General features: G+C 36.1%; 12 non-coding genes across 12 annotated transcripts; all 12 read left to right on the forward strand.

Annotated features, from left to right (window-relative positions):
- The first annotated feature begins 931 nt into the window (after positions 1 to 931).
- LOC111477355 lies at positions 932 to 1,036 on the forward strand. Its single transcript, XR_002717275.1, has one exon. It is a non-coding gene; the product is annotated as a U6 spliceosomal RNA (small nuclear RNA).
- A 6-nt stretch (positions 1,037 to 1,042) lies between these two features.
- TRNAM-CAU lies at positions 1,043 to 1,114 on the forward strand. Its single transcript has one exon. It is a non-coding gene; the product is annotated as a tRNA-Met (tRNA).
- Positions 1,115 to 2,216: 1,102 nt separating this feature from the next.
- Positions 2,217 to 2,321, forward strand: LOC111477356. Its single transcript, XR_002717276.1, has one exon. It is a non-coding gene; the product is annotated as a U6 spliceosomal RNA (small nuclear RNA).
- Positions 2,322 to 2,327: 6 nt separating this feature from the next.
- TRNAM-CAU lies at positions 2,328 to 2,399 on the forward strand. The gene has a single exon. It is a non-coding gene; the product is annotated as a tRNA-Met (tRNA).
- A 1,054-nt stretch (positions 2,400 to 3,453) lies between these two features.
- LOC111477358 lies at positions 3,454 to 3,558 on the forward strand. Its single transcript, XR_002717277.1, has one exon. It is a non-coding gene; the product is annotated as a U6 spliceosomal RNA (small nuclear RNA).
- A 6-nt stretch (positions 3,559 to 3,564) lies between these two features.
- TRNAM-CAU lies at positions 3,565 to 3,636 on the forward strand. Its single transcript has one exon. It is a non-coding gene; the product is annotated as a tRNA-Met (tRNA).
- A 1,054-nt stretch (positions 3,637 to 4,690) lies between these two features.
- On the forward strand, positions 4,691 to 4,795 carry LOC111477362. Its single transcript, XR_002717281.1, has one exon. It is a non-coding gene; the product is annotated as a U6 spliceosomal RNA (small nuclear RNA).
- Positions 4,796 to 4,801: 6 nt separating this feature from the next.
- On the forward strand, positions 4,802 to 4,873 carry TRNAM-CAU. Its single transcript has one exon. It is a non-coding gene; the product is annotated as a tRNA-Met (tRNA).
- A 1,017-nt stretch (positions 4,874 to 5,890) lies between these two features.
- LOC111477382 lies at positions 5,891 to 5,995 on the forward strand. Its single transcript, XR_002717300.1, has one exon. It is a non-coding gene; the product is annotated as a U6 spliceosomal RNA (small nuclear RNA).
- A 5,257-nt stretch (positions 5,996 to 11,252) lies between these two features.
- On the forward strand, positions 11,253 to 11,357 carry LOC111477381. The gene has a single exon (XR_002717299.1). It is a non-coding gene; the product is annotated as a U6 spliceosomal RNA (small nuclear RNA).
- A 6-nt stretch (positions 11,358 to 11,363) lies between these two features.
- TRNAM-CAU lies at positions 11,364 to 11,435 on the forward strand. The gene has a single exon. It is a non-coding gene; the product is annotated as a tRNA-Met (tRNA).
- A 965-nt stretch (positions 11,436 to 12,400) lies between these two features.
- Positions 12,401 to 12,505, forward strand: LOC111477391. The gene has a single exon (XR_002717308.1). It is a non-coding gene; the product is annotated as a U6 spliceosomal RNA (small nuclear RNA).
- The last annotated feature ends 1,959 nt before the right edge of the window (positions 12,506 to 14,464 follow it).

Below are 14,464 nucleotides of genomic sequence, written 5' to 3' on the forward strand. Positions count from 1 at the left end.
TGACTTTTATTATTGATGAATATGATGTTTCATGACATTTCCTTAATATGATGACGATTTTTTATACTATTGATTAAACTTTCTTAATCATTCTCAAATGACATGGAGGCTTATTGGGTCCTTAGGGGCATCTAGGTGATTTAGTCCTCATCTCGCATTTGTTTATGATGCTTGGGGTTAGCTCCTTGGGGGCTAACTCAATCTCTAGGTGCACTCAAGTCTAGACGTATGATTGCTACTCATAATCCTTGAGTGCTCGATAGAAATGTACTGACCTAGGTCAACATATAAACCGCTCTAGCTCTAATGCCCTAATTAGCTTAGATCACTCATGCATACTTTGTTAGGAAGATATTTCTATCAATCACATAAAGCACGAAAAACATAACTCATGCATACTTTGTTAGGAAGATATTTCTGTCAATCACATAAAGCACGAAAAACATAATCTACTCATTCATGCATGCCTATTAGGGATATGTTCCTATCAACCAGTAAGGAAATCATAATCTAAACATTCAAGCAAACTCAGTGGGGAAATAACACTCATTACTCACCCAGGACACATATCATAATATCTTATCCTCCATTCCAGCACAATGGAAAGCATAAAAATCGGTATGCATCATAAATTCTCATCCTAGGGATATTTCCTTAGTTTTTCTTAACATATAAAATATTTTCATCCAAATAGTCCTTCTAGAGTCCTAAACATGCATATTCTAACACCTAAGGAAAGATATACTCCCATGCTATTATGTTCTTACACAAGCATTACTTGAGAAAAGCGAGAATGACTATTTATATGGATGACGTATGCCTTGTCGAGCAAGCTTTTTCTTGTGTTAGGAGCTTCAAATTTTCTAAAATTTCTCTAGTATAACCTAATTCAAATCATAAAATGGTCCACATCGAAATCAGGGAAGAGCAATCGAATATAGGTTAAAACGGGTAAAAATTGGAACGATACACAGAAGATTAGCATGGCCCCTGCAGAAGAATGACACACACCAATTGAGAAATGGTTCAATTTTTTTCATAAATCAGAGTGGCGCAGCGGAAGCGTGGTGGGCCCATAACCCACAGGTCCCAGGATCGAAACCTGGCTCTGATATCGATCCTTAATGTCCTTAACTTCAAGGAACACGGGAGCTTACATTTAGTTATTTAGGGCAGCTCTACCACTGTTTCTGTATGTGATATTAATGTTTGATGCCCCCTTGACTTTTATTATTGATGAATATGATGTTTCATGACATTTCCTTAATATGATGATGCCCCCTTGACTTTTATTATTGATGAATATGATGTTTCATGACATTTCCTTAATATGATGATGCCCCCTTGACTTTTATTATTGATGAATATGATGTTTCATGACATTTCCTTAATATGATGACGATTTTTTATACTATTGATTAAGCTTTCTTAATCATTCTCAAATGTCATGGAGGCTTATTGGGTCCTTAGGGGCATCTAGGTGATTTAGTCCTCATCTCGCATTTGTTTATGATGCTTGGGGTTAGATCCTTGGGGGCTAACTCAATCTCTAGGTGCACTCAAGTCTAGACGTATGATTGCTACTCATAATCCTTGAGTGCTCGATAGAAATGTACTGACCTAGGTCAACATATAAACCGCTCTAGCTCTAATGCCCTAATTAGCTTAGATCACTCATGCATACTTTGTTAGGAAGATATTTCTATCAATCACATAAAGCACGAAAAACATAATCCACTCATTCATGCATGCCTATTAGGGATATGTTCCTATCAACCAGTAAGGAAATCATAATCTAAACATTCAAGCAAACTCAGTGGGGAAATAACACTCATTACTCACCCAGGACACATATCATAATATCTTATCCTCCATTCCAGCACAATGGAAAGCATAAAAATCGGTATGCATCATAAATTCTCATCCTAGGGATATTTCCTTAGTTTTTCTTAACATATAAAATATTTTCATCCAAATAGTCCTTCTAGAGTCCTAAACATGCATATTCTAACACCTAAGGAAAGATATACTCCCATGCTATTATGTTCTTACACAAGCATTACTTGAGAAAAGCGAGAATGACTATTTATATGGATGACGTATGCCTTGTCGAGCAAGCTTTTTCTTGTGTTAGGAGCTTCAAATTTTCTAAAATTTCTCTAGTATAACCTAATTCAAATCATAAAATGGTCCACATCGAAATCAGGGAAGAGCAATCGAATATAGGTTAAAACGGGTAAAAATTGGAACGATACACAGAAGATTAGCATGGCCCCTGCAGAAGAATGACACACACCAATTGAGAAATGGTTCAATTTTTTTCATAAATCAGAGTGGCGCAGCGGAAGCGTGGTGGGCCCATAACCCACAGGTCCCAGGATCGAAACCTGGCTCTGATATCGATCCTTAATGTCCTTAACTTCAAGGAACACGGGAGCTTACATTTAGTTACTTAGGGCAGCTCTACCACTGTTTCTGTACGTGATATTAATGTTTGATGCCCCCTTGACTTTTATTATTGATGACTTTTATTATTGATGAATATGATGTTTCATGACATTTCCTTAATATGATGACGATTTTTTATACTATTGATTAAACTTTCTTAATCATTCTCAAATGTCATGGAGGCTTATTGGGTCCTTAGGGGCATCTAGGTGATTTAGTCCTCATCTCGCATTTGTTTATGATGCTTGGGGTTAGCTCCTTGGGGGCTAACTCAATCTCTAGGTGCACTCAAGTCTAGACGTATGATTGCTACTCATAATCCTTGAGTGCTCGATAGAAATGTACTGACCTAGGTCAACATATAAACCGCTCTAGCTCTAATGCCCTAATTAGCTTAGATCACTCATGCATACTTTGTTAGGAAGATATTTCTATCAATCACATAAAGCACGAAAAACATAACTCATGCATACTTTGTTAGGAAGATATTTCTATCAATCACATAAAGCACGAAAAACATAATCTACTCATTCATGCATGCCTATTAGGGGTATGTTCCTATCAACCAGTAAGGAAATCATAATCTAAACATTCAAGCAAACCCAGTGGGGAAATAACACTCATTACTCACCCAGGACACATATCATAATATCTTATCCTCCATTCCAGCACAATGGAAAGCATAAAAATCGGTATGCATCATAAATTCTCATCCTAGGGATATTTCCTTAGTTTTTCTTAACATATAAAATATTTTCATCCAAATAGTCCTTCTAGAGTCCTAAACATGCATATTCTAACACCTAAGGAAAGATATACTCCCATGCTATTATGTTCTTACACAAGCATTACTTGAGAAAAGCGAGAATGACTATTTATATGGATGACGTATGCCTTGTCGAGCAAGCTTTTTCTTGTGTTAGGAGCTTCAAATTTTCTAAAATTTCTCTAGTATAACCTAATTCAAATCATAAAATGGTCCACAACAAAATCAGGGAAGAGCAATCGAATATAGGTTAAAACGGGTAAAAATTGGAACGATACACAGAAGATTAGCATGGCCCCTGCAGAAGAATGACACACACCAATTGAGAAATGGTTCAATTTTTTTCATAAATCAGAGTGGCGCAGCGGAAGCGTGGTGGGCCCATAACCCACAGGTCCCAGGATCGAAACCTGGCTCTGATATCGATCCTTAATGTCCTTAACTTCAAGGAACACGGGAGCTTACATTTAGTTACTTAGGGCAGCTCTACCACTGTTTCTGTACGTGATATTAATGTTTGATGCCCCCTTGACTTTTATTATTGATGACTTTTATTATTGATGAATATGATGTTTCATGACATTTCCTTAATATGATGACGATTTTTTATACTATTGATTAAACTTTCTTAATCATTCTCAAATGTCATGGAGGCTTATTGGGTCCTTAGGGGCATCTAGGTGATTTAGTCCTCATCTCGCATTTGTTTATGATGCTTGGGGTTAGCTCCTTGGGGGCTAACTCAATCTCTAGGTGCACTTAAGTCTAGACGTATGATTGCTACTCATAATCCTTGAGTGCTCGATAGAAATGTACTGACCTAGGTCAACATATAAACCGTTCTAGCTCTAATGCCCTAATTAGCTTAGATCACTCATGCATACTTTGTTAGGAAGATATTTCTATCAATCACATAAAGCACGAAAAACATAACTCATGCATACTTTGTTAGGAAGATATTTCTATCAATCACATAAAGCACGAAAAACATAATCTACTCATTCATGCATGCCTATTAGGGATATGTTCCTATCAACCAGTAAGGAAATCATAATCTAAACATTCAAGCAAACTCAGTGGGGAAATAATACTCATTACTCACCCAGGACACATATCATAATATCTTATCCTCCATTCCAGCACAATGGAAAGCATAAAAATCGGTATGCATCATAAATTCTCATCCTAGGGATATTTCCTTAGTTTTTCTTAACATATAAAATATTTTCATCCAAATAGTCCTTCTAGAGTCCTAAACATGCATATTCTAACACCTAAGGAAAGATATACTCCCATGCTATTATGTTCTTACACAAGCATTACTTGAGAAAAGCGAGAATGACTATTTATATGGATGACGTATGCCTTGTCGAGCAAGCTTTTTCTTGTGTTAGGAGCTTCAAATTTTCTAAAATTTCTCTAGTATAACCTAATTCAAATCATAAAATGGTCCACAACAAAATCAGGGAAGAGCAATCGAATATAGGTTAAAACGGATAAAAATTGGAACGATACACAGAAGATTAGCATGGCCCCTGCAGAAGAATGACACACACCAATTGAGAAATGGTTCAATTTTTTTCATAAATCAGAGTGGCGCAGCGGAAGCGTGGTGGGCCCATAACCCACAGGTCCCAGGATCGAAACCTGGCTCTGATATCGATCCTTAATGTCCTTAACTTCAAGGAACACGGGAGCTTACATTTAGTTACTTAGGGCAGCTCTACCACTGTTTCTGTACGTGATTAATGTTTGATGCCCCCTTGACTTTTATTATTGATGAATATGATGTTTCATGACATTTCCTTAATATGATGACGATTTTTTATACTATTGATTAAGCTTTCTTAATCATTCTCAAATGTCATGGAGGCTTATTGGGTCCTTAGGGGCATCTAGGTGATTTAGTCCGATGCTTGGGGTTAGCTCCTTGGGGGCTAACTCAATCTCTAGGTGCACTCAAGTCTAGACGTATGATTTCTACTCATAATCCTTGAGTGCTCGATAGAAATGTACTAACCTAGGTCAACATATAAACCGTTCTAGCTCTAATGCCCTAATTAGCTTAGATCACTCATGCATACTTTGTTAGGAAGATATTTCTATCAATCACATAAAGCACGAAAAACATAACTCATGCATACTTTGTTAGGAAGATATTTCTATCAATCACCTAAAGCACGAAAAACATAATCTACTAATTCATGCATGCTTATTAGGGATATGTTCCTATCAACCAGTAAGGAAATCATAATCTAAGCATTGAAGCAAACTCAATGGGAAAATAACACTCATTAGTCACCCAGGACACATATCATAATATCTTATCCTCCATTCCAGCACAATGGAAAGCATAAAAATTTGTATGCATCATAAATTCTCATCCTAGGGATATTTCCTTAATTTTTCTTAACATATAAAATATTTTCATTCAAATAGTCTTTCTAGAGTCCTAAACATGCATATTCTAACACCTAAGGAAAGATATACTCCCATGCTATTATGTTCTTACACAAGCATTACTTGAGAAATACGAGAATGACTATTTATATGGATTACGTATGCCTTGTCGAGCAAGCTTTGTCTTGTGTTAGGAGCTTCAAATTTTCTAAAATTTCTCGAGTATAACCTAATTAAAATAAAAAAATTGTCCACATCGAAATCAGGGAAAAGCAATCGAATATAGGTTAAAACGGGTAAAAAATAGAACGATACACAGAAGATTAGCATGGCCCCTACAGAAGGATGACACAAACCAATTGAGAAATGGTTCAATTTTTTTTATAAATCAGAGTGGCGAAGTGGAAGTGTGGTGGATAACCCATAGGTCCCAAGATCGAAACTTGGCTTTGATATGATTTACAAACAACCCCAAGAAATGCTTTTGAAAGTTATGATATAAAATCATATGGTATGAAGGAAAATAGGAAGAGAGGTTGTTTTGGAAAACGATCATTATATTTAACATGATGTTAAGATGGTTCCTACTCCGACAGGTCCCATTCGTCCCATTCATGTTTGTATATCCCATTAGGATAGTCACCTAAGGTCGTCCCATTCATGTTTGTATATCCCATTAGGATAGTCACCTAAGGGAAACTTAAAATGACAGGTACAGGTCCCACTCATGGGAATTCACCTAAGGAAAACTTAAAATGACAAGTCTCATTCAGGTTTGTATATCCCATTAGGATAGTCACCTAAGGGAATACGACTTAAAATGATAGGTCCCATTAATGTTTGTATGTCTTTTCATTTTCTAGCTCCAATAGTGGGGTCACTTACTGAGTATATAATACTCAAGCCACATGCTACTTCTATATTTCATGTAAAGTTTGTATGTCTTTTGTATTGTTTTAAAGACATTTTCTTAAACATGTAAGCCCATAATGTTGTTTTATGGAGATGATTTAATTGATTATTTCCGCATAAGAAGTTACATTATATATACGGTAGCGACTTTAAGTTAGTAGAAATCTAGGGTCCTTACATTTCTCCCCTCAATTCTTTCATGAAACTTAAAAGATTGAGTCTCAAGAAAGAAACAGGGGGCAATATCTCACCTTTTAGTTTGAATCCAATAGTAGCCACATTTGTCATCCTAAATTAGTTATAGAATATATCTTAGATTCAGTTAATATTTTACTCTTTGGATTTTATTAGTAGTATATTTTATTTTATTGTCAAGATTGAGATAGTTTATATTTTTCTTATTTGTAGGTATTAGTTGGTATCTTGTAGTTATTTACATTGTGAATATCAATGAACATTGAACCTTCGATTCGAATTCTATTTCTTATTCCGAAATCTGTATTCTTTCATTGACTAATAATATTTTCATATCTATTCACCCTTTTTAGTGGTAGATATTGTGTTTGGTATCAGAGCCAAGTTGGTACGGTTTGATATTATTACTAAATGAGAAGAATGGGGAAGATTTTCTATGGGTATAGCTATGGAAAAGCTTGTTTGCAATAACTTTAGTTATTGGAAGTTATGTATGGAAGCTTATCTACCGGGGAAGATTTGTGGGATTTAATGAAAGGTGATGACACAGAAATTCCAGCAAATACTCCACAAAATGTAGAATTACGCTGACAGTGGAAGATCAAATGCAAAAAATAGATACTTCATAGAATGTAGAATTACGCCGACAATGGAAGATCAAATGCGGAAAAATCTTATTTACCTTGCGAACTTTTATTAGCAAGGAGTATATTGATCATGTTCGTGATTTAAAGTCACCACAGCAAGTATGGGAAACACTTCAAAAGTTGTTCACTAAGAAAAATACCGCTCGACTGCAATTTCTAGAGAATGAACTAGCTATGGTAACTCAAGGTAATTTTTCTACTGAAGAATATTTTTTTAAAGTAAAAAATATGTATTCTGAAATTTCAAAATTAGATGCTAAGGCGTCAGTGAGTGATGCTCGATTACGGCATTATCTTATTCGTGGATTACGAAAAGATTTTACGCCCTTTATTTCCTCAATACAAGTGTGGGAAAATCAGCCTACAGTAATTGAACTGGTGAATCTTCTTTCGAATCAGGAAGCTTTGATTAAGCAAATGATTAACAGCAACGAGTTTTCCCCAAAGTCATAAGATGTGTTGTATGTCAAAGATCAAAGGAGACAGAATTTTCATTCAAAGCCTTCATCAAGCAATGAGAATCAATTTAGGAGTGAGGAGTCGTCAAAGAAGCCATTTAAAGCTTGTTACAGGTGTGGAAAACCTGGCCATTTTAAACGAGATTGTCAGGTGAAAGTAGCGTGTGATCATTGCAGAAAGCCAGGCCATATTAAGCCAAATTACCAAGTCAAAATGCAGGAATTAGAAGCAAATGTTGTACATGAAAGTAAAAATTCTTCCGATCCAATTTGGGAATATTGCTTAACCATTGAGGTTCTTGACCAGCCAACAAACGTGACTTCAGCTGTACATCAAGATGATGTCTCTACAGATGCTCATGCCTTTATAGACTACAATGAAGAATGGATTCTCGATTCTGGTTGTTCTCATCATGCAACTGGAAACAAAACTCTTCTATCAGATGTTTGTCCACATTGTCAAAAGAAGAGTAAAGGGCCCAACAAAGTGGCTAAATTGGAATCACGACTTTCTCAACTCTAGGAGGAACCGAAGAAAACAAGTGATCAACTAAGTGCATCTGAATCACACAAAAAGCAAGCCCAACAGAAAGTAGAAGAAGCAAAGAAACAACTATCAGATATGTCTGAAAAGCTTGAAGAATCTCAACAGCAGGTGTTTGAGCTCTCTGCTTCTGAGGAAGATCGTGTTCAAGAACTGCACAAACTTTCTCAAGATTGCAATCGAGCATGGAAGTCCAAACTCGAAGCTATTCAAAAGTAGCACGCAATGGATGCTGCTGCATTGGCCTCTGCCATTCATGAAGTTCAGAGGCTCAAGGTCCAGCTGAACATGGTGTCTAAATCCAACCAAACCCGAAGTAACCTCACTAAGTCTATGGAAAAGCTTCAATCAGATGGAATGAAAACTTTTGAAGCCTACAACTCTTTGTCACCAAAATTGGAGGAATCAAAAGATCGGAATTCAGGGAGGGATGGCTTTGATTTTTATGGAGGGAAGGGAAGATGCCAGAAAGATTTAAATTCCAGTCGTGTTGGTGGTGGATTTAGGAATTATGGCTCGAATGATTCGTATGAGAGGAGTAACAGGTATTTGAACGGGGATGATTCATCTAACTCGAAGTGGGGTTTGTCAAGGGTCTTTGATGAAAATAGGAGGAAGAAAGATGAAGATAATTCTGGCAGCGACGGTGGTGGCAGTCGACCGAAGCTTAATCTTGAGCCACGTACGCTGCCGGTGAATGATGTCAAGGACGACTGCGTGGTCTAAGAATTCAAACCCATTTGGAATGGTGAGGCCGAGGGAAGAGGTTCTAGCTGAGAAAGGACATGATTGAAAAAAACTTGACAAGGAGTTAGAGTCGAAAATTATGGAAGTGTCAAGGGAGAAGACTGAAAAATCCAACGCCATTGGGAAAAAGAGCTTTGGCAATGTAATTGGTCAGGCTGCTGAGGACAAAATAGAGAGAAGCTGGAGGAAGCCGAGTTTCAATAACTCTGGACCAGTGGGGCGGGATGCTCAACCTGATAAAAATCCTAATGGTTTTGTGGATGCTAATTGGGCTGGTGACATGAACGACAGATGCTCCACAAGAGGTTTTTGTTTTACACCAGGCTCTGTTGCAATTTCATGGTGCAGTAAAAAGCAAAGCATCGTTGCTTTGTCAAGTTGTGAAGCCGAATATGTAGCTACTACAATGACTACTTAAGGATTTTTGTGGCTCATCACGAGGCTTATTCAAGAAATGGTGACTACTCATTATGATTTTGTTTGAGAGAATGCTAACGCAGGATGTTGAATTGCAAAAAATACAGACTAATAAGCAAGTTGCGGACATATTTACTAAGGCACTTGCCAAAGTAAAGTATGAAGTTTTTCGTAAAGGCTCTCAAAGCTATTGAGAAAATAAGTTTGCACTAAGGGAGGCTGTCATCTTGTTAGTCATCTTGTTGAGTATCTTGAAGTTCATATCCATAAAGAAATAAAATTTGGAGAAATTTTGGATCGACTCTTCTTTACACGTTGAATCCTTTCTCGAGGAAAGTGTATCATGTGCTATCATGTGAGTGGGGTGACGTATACTTTCGTAACATAGACACATAAAATATATTGTGTACGGGGGAGTGCGAGTCTACAAGCCACTAGTCCTATTCTTTCTAGTATCTTAAAAGGATGGAAGAACTTGGGCTTAGCTTCCCTTTCTTTTCAAAATCTGAACATCCCTCTCATGGGTGCTATCTTTAGGAACACATGGTCTCCTACATCGAAATTTAGGTTTTTACGCCTTCCATCTGCATAAATATTTTACGAACTAAAATTTTATTTTTATTAGAAACAAAAAGATTTAAAAAAAAATTCAAACTTAAATCAAACGAACCCAAAACTATATGGTTGGGTTGGGTGGATTTCAGTTTTTGTGATGTCCCACATTGGATGGGGAGGAGAACGAAACACCCTTAAGCGTGTGGAAACCTTCCCATAGTAGACGCGTTTTAAAACCTTGAGAGGAAGCTCGTAAGGGAAATCCCAAAAAAGGCAATATCTACTAGTGGTGAGCTTGCGTCGTTACTGGTAATAAAGCCAGACACCGGCGATGAACCAGCGAGAAGGTTGTTCCCCGAAGGGGAATAAACACGAGGTGGTGTGCCAGCGAGGACGCTGGGCTCGAAGGGGGGGTGGATTGTGATGTTCCACATTGGTTGGGGCGGAGAACAAAACACCCTTTACAATGGTGTGAAAACCTTTCACTAACAGACACGTTTTAAAGTCTTGAGGGGAAACCCATAAAAGTAATATCTATTACTGGGTCGTTACCGTTTTTCACCTGAGTTGTTCGAGTTAAAATGAATTAACATCCCAAATAATTGAACTAAGAACAAAAACCCTCTCACCCTTTCCATATATATATATTTTTTTTAGTAATTTTTAGTACGTTTTCAAGTATTTTATTTTAGTCCTAAATTAGAACCATTATTATTATGGTTAAAATATAGTTTATAATTGTGGGGCTTTAAATACAAACTCAATGGGGAAATAACACCCATTAGTCACGCATACCACATATTATAGTATCTTATCCTCAATTCTAGCACAACGGAAAGCATAAAAATAGATATGTATCATAAAATCTCATCCTAGGGGAAGTTCGTTAATTTTCCTTAACATATATAGCATTTTCATCCAAATAGCCCTTTTAGAGTCCTAAATATGCATAATCTACCATTCAAGGCAAGATATGCTCGCATGCTAGTATGCCCTTGAGCTAGAATTACTTTAGAAGAGTAAAAATGATTATTTATATGGATGACGTAAGCTTTGTCGAGCAAGCTTTTTCTTGTGTTAGGAGCTTCAAATTTTCTAAAATTTCTCTAGTATAACCTAATTCAAATCATAAAATGGTCCACATCGAAATCAGGGAAGAACAATGGAATATAGGTTAAAACGGGTAAAAATTGGAACGATACACAGAAGATTAGCATGGCCCCTGCAGAAGAATGACACACACCAATTGAAAAATGGTTCAATTTTATTTATAAATCAGAGTGGCGCAGCGGAAGCGTGGTGGGCCCATAACCCACAGGTCCCAGGATCGAAACCTGGCTTTGATATCCATCCTTTAATGTCCTTAACTTCAAGGAACGGGAGCTTACATTTATTTACTTAGGCAGTTCTACCACTTCTTTTTTGTACGTGTTTATTATTGATGAATATGATGTTTCACGACATTTCCTTAATATGATGACAATTTTTTATACTATTGATTAAGCTTTCTTAATCATTCTTAAATGTCATGGAGGCTTATTGGGTCCTTAGGGGCATCTAGGTGATTTAGACCTCATCTCGCTTTTTTTTTATGATGCTTGGGGTTAGCTCCTTGGGGACTAACTCAATCTCTAGGTGCACTCAAGGCTAGATGTATGATTGCTACTCATAATCCTAGAGTGCTCGATAGAAATGTACTGACCTAGGTCAACGGTGCAGTCAAGTCTAGACGTATGATTGCTACTCATAATCCTTGAGTGCTCGATAGAAATGTACTGACCTAGGTCAACATATAAACCGCTCTAGCTCTAATGCCCTAATTAGCTTAGATCACTCATGCATACTTTGTTAGGAAGATATTTCTATCAATCACATAAAGCACGAAAAACATAATCTACTCATTCATGCATGCCTATTAGGGATATGTTCCTATCAACTAGTAAGGAAATCATAATGTAAACATTCAAGCAAACTCGATGGGGAAATAACACTCATTATTCACCCAGGACACATATCATAATATCTTATCCTCCATTCCAGCACAATGGAAAGCGTAAAAATCGGTATGCATCATAAATTCTCATCCTAGGGATATTTCTTTCATTTTTCTTAACATATAAAATATTTTCATCCAAATAGTCCTTCTAGAGTCCTAAACATGCATATTCTAACACGTAAGGAAAGATATACTCCCATGCTATTATGTTCACACAAGCATTACTTGTGGTAGGAGCTTCAAAATTTCTAAAATTTCTCTAGTATAACCTAATTAAAATCATAAATGGTCCACATCGAAATTAGGGAAGAGCAATCGAATATAGGTTAAAACGGGTAAAAATTGGAACGATATACAGAAGATAAGCATGACCCCTACAGAAGAATGACACACACAAATTGAAAAATTGTCCAATTTTTTTATAAATCAGAGTGGTGCAGCGGAAGCGTGGTGGGCCCATAACCCACAGGTCCCAAGATTGAAACTTGGCTTTAATATGATACACAATCCCAAGACTTGATTTTGGAAGTCATGATATAAAATCATATGGTATGAAGGAAAATAGGAAGAGAGGTTGTTTTGGACCTCATGAATTATTGTATGTTACAAGCATGGGGCTTATGATGAACCTTATGAAAGGGAATATGAGCATTATGTTTAACATGATGTTAAGATGGTTGCTACTACTTTCGGGTTTCCGACAACAACACCAGAGAATGCTAGTCCGACTAGAAGGGACCCAGAAGGTGTGTAATAATTCTGAATACGACTGAAAATGATAGTCTTATTCATGTTGCATGTTTTAACTACTCATCCAACGATCCCATTAGGATAGTCACCTAAGGGAATATAACTTAAAATGACATGTTCCTTTCATGTTTGTATATCCCAATAGGATAGTCACCTAAGGGAATATGACTTAAAATGACATGTTCCATTCATGTTTGTATATCCCATTAGGATAGTCACCTAAGGGAAACCTAAAACGTTAGGTCCCATTCATGTTCCCATTCACCATTACGATATTCACCTAAGGGAAACTTAAAATGACAAGTCCCATTCAAGTTTGTATATCCCATTAGGATAGTCACCTAAGGGAATACGACTTAAAATGATAGGTCCCATTCATGTTTGTATGTCTTTTCATTTTCTAGCTCCAATAGCGGGGTCACTTACTGAGTATAAAATACTCAAGCCACATACTACTTCTATATTTCATGTAAAGTTTGTATGTCTTTTGTATTGTTTTAAAGATATTTTCTTAAACATGTAAGCCCTATGGAAATGATTTAATTGATTATTTCCGCATAAGAAGTTATATTATATATACAGTAGCGACTTTAAGTTAGTAGAAATCTAGAGTCCTTACATTTCTCCCCTCAATTCTTTCATGAAACTTAAAAGATTGAGTCTCAAGAAAGAAATAGGGGGCAATATCTCACCTTTTCTTGGACTGTATAGTAAATTATCAGCTTCCAACTTGGTGAAATACTCAATTTTAGGGTTTATTGAGTACGATTATTGTTGCATATTAAGGACACAATTTTTTCCACAAGAATTCTTCCTTATATTCCCCTCAAACTAAATGAATTAATTTAAGATGACAATTGTGGCTACTATTGAATTCAAACTTTCGGTTTGCATCTGAACCTAAAATGTAGAGTTGATCCTTCTAGGCAGCTTGATCTCAACGAATTACCCCTCAATTCCTTCATCATATATGCTTCATTTAGTTCCGTAAGTCTAACGAAACCTCAATTTTAAATAAAATGGGCTAGAAATAAGAGTTTGAGTTTTGCCCCCAAAACATGCATGATATTATATTTCTCTAATTGGGAACACTCTTGGAGTTATTGTCAAAATTTAGTGAAAGTTAGTTTTAATTAGTCAAGATATTCATATTTATAATCATAATCAGTTAATATTTGGAGAATACATTAACTATATAATATATCTGAGATTCAATTAATACAAGATATTCATATTCAATTAATATTTTGAGAATATATTAGTTATAGAATATATCTTAGATTCCGTTAATATTTTTCTCTTTAGATTTGATTAGTAGTATATTATATTTTATTGTCAAGATTGAGATAGTTTATATTTTCCTTATTTGAAGGTATTAGTTGGTATCTTGTATTTATTTGAACGTTGTGAATATTAATAAAGATTGAACCTTCGATTCGATTTCTATTTTTTATTCCTAAATCTTATTCTTTCATTGACCAATAATATTTTCATATCTATTCACCCTTTTAAGTGGTAGATATTGCGTCAGTTTGTATCAAAGCCAAGTTGGTACGGTTTGATATTATTACTAAACGAGATGAATGGGGGAAGTGCTTCTATGGGTATAGCTATGGAAAAGCTTGTTTG

Source organism: Cucurbita maxima, unplaced genomic scaffold, assembly GCF_002738345.1.
Source record: "Cucurbita maxima cultivar Rimu unplaced genomic scaffold, Cmax_1.0 Cma_Scf00003, whole genome shotgun sequence".
Taxonomy (NCBI): Eukaryota; Viridiplantae; Streptophyta; class Magnoliopsida; order Cucurbitales; family Cucurbitaceae; genus Cucurbita; species Cucurbita maxima.